The sequence below is a fragment of the Apteryx rowi genome, unplaced genomic scaffold (genome assembly GCF_003343035.1).
Source record: "Apteryx rowi isolate R43461 unplaced genomic scaffold, aptRow1 scaffold_5, whole genome shotgun sequence".
In the NCBI taxonomy this organism is placed as follows: Eukaryota; Metazoa; Chordata; class Aves; order Apterygiformes; family Apterygidae; genus Apteryx; species Apteryx rowi.
In genome coordinates this window covers 5,974,994-5,980,993 of record NW_020450760.1, presented here as the reverse complement: position 1 = coordinate 5,980,993, position 6,000 = coordinate 5,974,994, and the positions used below count along the sequence as shown (strand labels likewise).

Sequence of the window (6,000 nt, the reverse complement as noted above, 5' to 3'; positions counted from 1 at the left end):
GGCCGCGGCGAGCGCAGGCCGGCGCGGCCGCTGGGCTCCGGCACCCGTGCCCGGCCGCCATGCAGCTCCCGGGGCGAGGGCAGGCGCGCCTGGGCCGCCATCTCCTACCTGCTCGGACGGGACCCAGCCCGGCGCTTCCCCCCACTACAGGCCGCGTCTCATTGTGCTGCTGTTGCCGCCGCCGCCGCCATTTCCCCGCCGCCGCCTCCTCACTCCCCCCAACTGTCAGGTTCCTCCATTCACCTGGGCCCAGGATAGCCTCCTCCCCCTCCCTTCCCCCTACGCTGCCGGCCCTACGCAAACGGAGCACCTCCCCCACCCCTCCCACCCATACCAACAGGAGCCGCCCAACGCCCGCAACGCAAGCCCGCTCCGAGAATGACACCCTGCGCAGCTCACACGCTCCACATCCCCACAGCATGAAAGGAGCCAGGCGATTGGCGGCGAAAGSCGGGTAAAAGGTGAAAGGTTCAGAGGCTAGCCAATGCGATGGCGAGATACAGCGGCGGTTGAGGAGACGAGGGGTGGTCCAGGGGCTCACATGTGTGCGCGCTCCCCTCCCCCCGCCGGCGGAGCACGAGGCGCTTAGCCCCCGGTGCTGTGTCCCCCCGCGCACGCGCTTGGGCGGGGCTCGCGCGCGAGAGGCGGTGGGCGGCCCCGCTGAGCCGAGGCCGCGCCCGCCATTTTGGGAGGGGGTGAGGCTCCCACGGCTGGTGAGGGCTGTGGGAATGGGGAGGCCGCTGCCAGGGCATTTTTCTTGCTGCTGAGGAAGGGCTGGTCACGGCGAGTGGAATTTGAGGCTCCCTCACTACTCTGTTGCTGCATCCCACTTTTCCTTACGCAGAGGCAGTCATTTCCATGAGGAGTATCCTCCCTGCCAAAGGAAAAGCCCCGCTCTTCCACCACTGGAGCTGGCACCCTCAGCCCTTGCTGGCACTGGCCCCAGACAAGATGGATGTGAGTCTGGCTGCTACCGGTTAGCAGCCACCTCTGCTCACTGCTCCCCACTGGAGCTGGCAGAACAGCACTGCTGTGCAATCTCAGCCAGCTGGTGAACTGCATTTATGACTGCAAGGAGATGTGCATCCTTACAAAGGAAAATTGAACAGGTCTCTCTCATCAAGGTGTCAAAAATGAATGTTTCAAAGCAATGAAAGTGAAAGGTCTTGGAAACCCTTGCCACCAGAGGGCAAATAGCATCAGCAGTTCCAAAAAGAATAGATTCACACTGTCCATAAACAGATACCAAAGGGAAAGAAAGGTAGGAAGATACCTCCTAACATCCTTAAGTCAATGACAGTGGAAGAAGAAAGGACCACAGGRAGTGGTCAGGTTCTTGTACTCCCAACACAGCACCTCCTTTTGCCATTGCTTGAGACAAAGTATCAACTAGCTGGACCACTGGTCTYACTCCAGTTTCTTGTGGACATTCACTTGCTTAAGTGACATTACTAATGACAACTACATTAAAAAAAATGCCCTGAAATCTCTTGGATTAAACAGACAGTTGATGAAGGGTAACTGTTTCTCCACCATCAAAAAGCCTTTGTCCACAGATGAAGAACCCAAGATAAGGGTAATGTATGGTGCTGAAACATTAGCAGAACACAATTTTTCTGATTTCACATACTGCCATTTTCTACCTTTTATTTCCATGACACTATTGAGATCAAAATCTGTAAGCTGTGCCCTCTAAAAACTGAGGTGAAACTTGCCAAACAGTGAAAGAGCTTTGAACAAATAATCTAAAGTCTAAGTTGGGCCGCAATGTAACCAGACTGCCAAACATCTACTATCTGGTATAGGAGAAGACTCGGTAATAACGCTGAAGATTCGGTCAGTGAGGCAGGACGTAGGAGTTGAATGAGTCAGTTTATGAGAACTAACACATCTGGAGCTGCCTTAAAGTTTAATTCCAAATCCCAGATAATTAAAACTAGTTCCACCTCCCATGGCATCACCTGCCAATACCATTCTCTTTGTGACTGATGAAAAGACTGAACTCACCTAACAGAGATGTAGCTAACAGTCAAACCTCCAGGCTTGATTACTGCATGACTTATATCCATAGCTACAGCCTCGACCAGATGCTTATTAGGGGAAGTAATGTATGCATGGAAAGTAAAGCATTAGGGAAAGTAAGGATAACTCATAGATTCAAATTTGGAGTCCGAAAGTCCTTCAGCATAATGTAAATCCTGGTGAAACATCAGAGAGTTGAAATGCAATAATCACATCCCATTACGGTCTGGCCACATCCCTATATTGATGGCAGTTTTATGGAACCAGAGAGGAATCATTCTGCTGATTTCCTGGTCATCAATTACAAAAGTCACAGAGAACAAAATTGCTGCTTCACTCCTGAAGAGCTATGCCTGGAAGTGACCATGAAAAAGTTTCATCTGGCTCAAATCTCAAGACCCTACCCATTGTTCAACTCATTGTGCTCATCATTTGCAGTGTGTGACATTCAGCTCTAAGACTATCCTGTTACTCTCCACGGATTTAATATCTCATCTTTTTTACCCTGATGCCCTTCTTATCAGGGCTTTGTTTACATTACRAACAAATGAAATCACCAGCCAACTGTGCTACAAGATGGATGTAAGCGGTGCAAATCTGTACTGTTAGGGACCACAATTTGCTATGGCCTCGTTTTAACTCCTAGATGCAAAATTCAGTTTTCCTGCTTAACTTTTTTTCCATGTCCTTCACYCATACACATATTCAAAAGCACCATTACTTTCGAGTAACTTTCTTACTGTCTGTGCAGGAAAAAGTGTGTATTTTTTACATCAGGTGTACTTTACTGTAGTGATAGGGGCAATTAAAGCTCAGAAGAACAGACTACAAACCTACCTATAGTGCTAATGAACAGTCAGGTCTGTGGACTACTCATACATCACCACACCAACAATGTAAAGATTTAGCCACATGTGGGCAATGTGGTCATTCTTGTGCAAGGAAATCTTTAAATAATGTAAATTTACATACCTGGCTCTGTTTTGCCTGCTCCTGGCACCTCCTTTCCGCAGTGGATAGACTTGGTTGTATACTGTATTTCACTGATCCTGTTGGCTCTGCAAAACACTGCAAGCTGTTTCAGGTGTGCAATTGTAGCACAAGTTAAATTTGTAGTTGTCCAGGTGGGCAAGTTAGGACTATCCTAAGATCACATTTACTTACACAGGGATTGGAGATCCTCCTGGCTGCCTAATAAAGAGACAATAATAAGATCATAAATGTAATAAAAAGCTGCCTCTGGCCAACCACTCTCCTTTTAAGTTGTGCTAAACACTTTGCATATGCAATGGAAGATGTGGCACTGGAGACGCAGCCTTCTTAATTCCATCCCCACTCAACCAGAGATTTACTGCCTTCCATAACATAACTATCTGTGCTTACAAAATCAGTATGAGAAGGTAAAGTTGGCTGGAGCACTGTAAGGTTTAAACCTTAGTAAAATGATTTCAGGAGAAAAGTGATATATATGCCTAGAGTATTATCAAATTAAGTGTTTTCTTTACTTGGCTCAAACTTCTGTTGCCATTTAGAACTCTTCTTTTGTAATGCTAATGTTATTAAATATTAAAGTATTAAGTATTTTTATAGCACACAAGGGGCATCCTTCTGTTTTTATGGATGGAAGAATAATTCTATCCCATGACAAAACCTTAGGAAGAGAAGCAGCTGCTCAGTCTTATCCAGTGGGAGCTGTCAGAACATGTGTCTATTTTTCCAATTTTAGCTGAAGTACTGAAGGAAATTGGCATTCTCTATTATTTCTAATGTAAAATAGAGCAGAAAGAAACCCTCCCTAATCCTTTGCAGGCCATGATTAAATAATTAATTTTATCCAATTCAAGTAGGTTCAAAGAGAAGGCAAGCAGAGTACTTAAAACACAGAAAACAATACACATAAATGGCAGAAGAATTCTGGAGGTTATTTTCATATAAAGAAAAGGGTGTCTTTTTCCACAGCTACTTCCTCCTTAAGCCTGCTGACGGGAGTTTGTGATTTAAAAGCACAGTTAGGATCAATCTTGTGCTGTACTTTGTTATTCTGTCACCACAATCTTCTCTCCTTTGTAAGGAATGGATATTTTATGTCATATGCTTGTATTATGACACGTAACTGTTAGAGTTTAACCCCAAATCAAAAATTAATTTTTATGTTGATTTCACAGATTTCTGTAAAAGATTTGTAAAGAAAGTTAAGGTGAACTTACCAATGCAATACAAAATTCTAAAAATCCCACATATTTCAATCTACTTGATATTCAATGTTTCATTTAAAAAAAACAACAAAAAAAGGTTATTGGGTAAAAGGAATAGAATAGCTCAACTAATTAAAATCCAGAACAGAATAAATAGCTCAACTAATTTAAATCCAGAACAGAATAAGTGATAATGCACCAAACTGTAGCTATCCCCTTTTCGTTTAAACTGGAAATATTGATAATGGGATAACAGTTGTAAGACAACAACAACAAAACAGAGACATTCTCTCCCTTCCCCTTTCCAAAAATCAAATCAGTAAGGGATGCTAGGTTTTGTTTCCATTTTTTCATGTGGGATAAGAAAAAAACCACTCTTTGTGTTAGAAAACAGCAAAAATGCAATTTCTGCAAAACTCACTGTTTTACAGTAATTGGCCTTGTTCATGCTGTAGAATTTTGAAATTATGCCAGCAGAAAATAGGGTTTGTGCTTTTTGGTTTGATTTATCTCCTCAAGTTCTAAAATGGATTCTGAAGATACTCCTTCCTGCAAGTCAATGGTGACCTCTATTCTCTGCTGTTGATACCAGCCGTGACATTGTTTTGTCACTACATCACACACTATTTCAATAATGTACTTTGAAATAAGCTGACAGTTATCCAGCAACTACTGTAGGCCAGAGTGTTTTAAGCAAGTTTCTGGTAAGGCAAGGATGTGACTATTCTGCACCCAGTTTCAGAAAATTTAGCTTGAGACTTTCCTCTCAACCAGCCCTTGTCTGGCTACCGTTTTTTTTAGTTCATAGTTGTGAACTCCTGCAGAAAACAGTTACAAATATTTGAACCACACTGCTAATAGTAACATCTGTAATGTGTTATGAGAAAAAGATGCAGGTATGATTATGGAGGAGGAAGTTGGAAGAAAGAAAGAACCTATATTTTAACAGAATCCATTCCTAAAATTGGAGCTGAGATTTAAAAAAGGTGTCAGGTTTGCACAAAGTTTGGTCCCCTCTAAGATGTTATTTGCAGTCTTTTTTCCCAAGTGCTTTCATACTTCAATGACCCAGACTTCATAACTCTAAATAAGGATGTTTTCCGTAGTGCAAGAGAAACTTAATATTTTTAATTGCTTTAGTGTCTTTTTTGACCTCTTCAAACTGTTTTTTACCATTTCAAATTAATATAAAAATGTGATATCAACTGATTCACTCTTTCAGTGAAAGGACTCAGCATTTGATGACTACTGACTAAAAACAATGTTGCTGTTCCTTATTGCGGAGAGCCCTTGCTTAGCAGAAGCATAACTGGAAATCTCTTCCTATCCATCGCTGACTTAAGGTTACTTTAGGCAAATCATTTAATTTTTGCATTTCATAAGCAGCTGGATTTCACAATGACAGTACAAAAGATCTATTATACAATAATTAACAAAGGTTCCTAATACCCTTGTAAAATACTCTTTTATGCTCATTTTTTGCCCAAGAATCAAGAAAAATACCATTTTGCAAAGTATAAAAATACTTAGCTGCTACACTTACGCTGATTCTTGCTAACATGCAGACAATATATATCAGCAAAGAGATAAATCAGTAAATCAGTACAGATCAGCCATAAAAAAGTAATCCAAAAATAATCAGTTCAAAGTATTTACAGCAGATGGAGCTATATATTTTGCTTTGATCATATGTCACATCATATTCCAAGGTAATGTGTACAGTTTGGCCAGGACAGAGAACTGCCAGTGGTACCATCTAACCAAGGAATGGAATTAGTCACTG

General features: G+C 42.5%; 1 protein-coding gene across 9 annotated transcripts in view; it reads right to left on the bottom strand.

The window, feature by feature from the left end:
* DICER1 (dicer 1, ribonuclease III) overlaps positions 1 to 561 on the bottom strand; it is a 73,033-nt gene extending 72,472 nt beyond the window's left edge. For 7 of the 9 annotated variants that reach the window (XM_026079461.1, XM_026079462.1, XM_026079468.1 and 4 more), the window contains exon 1: positions 109 to 248. The gene's annotated coding sequence lies outside the window, so the exon portion shown is untranslated. The other 2 variants (XM_026079463.1, XM_026079464.1) reach the window with 2 other exon arrangements.
* Between the last annotated feature and the right edge of the window lie 5,439 nt (positions 562 to 6,000).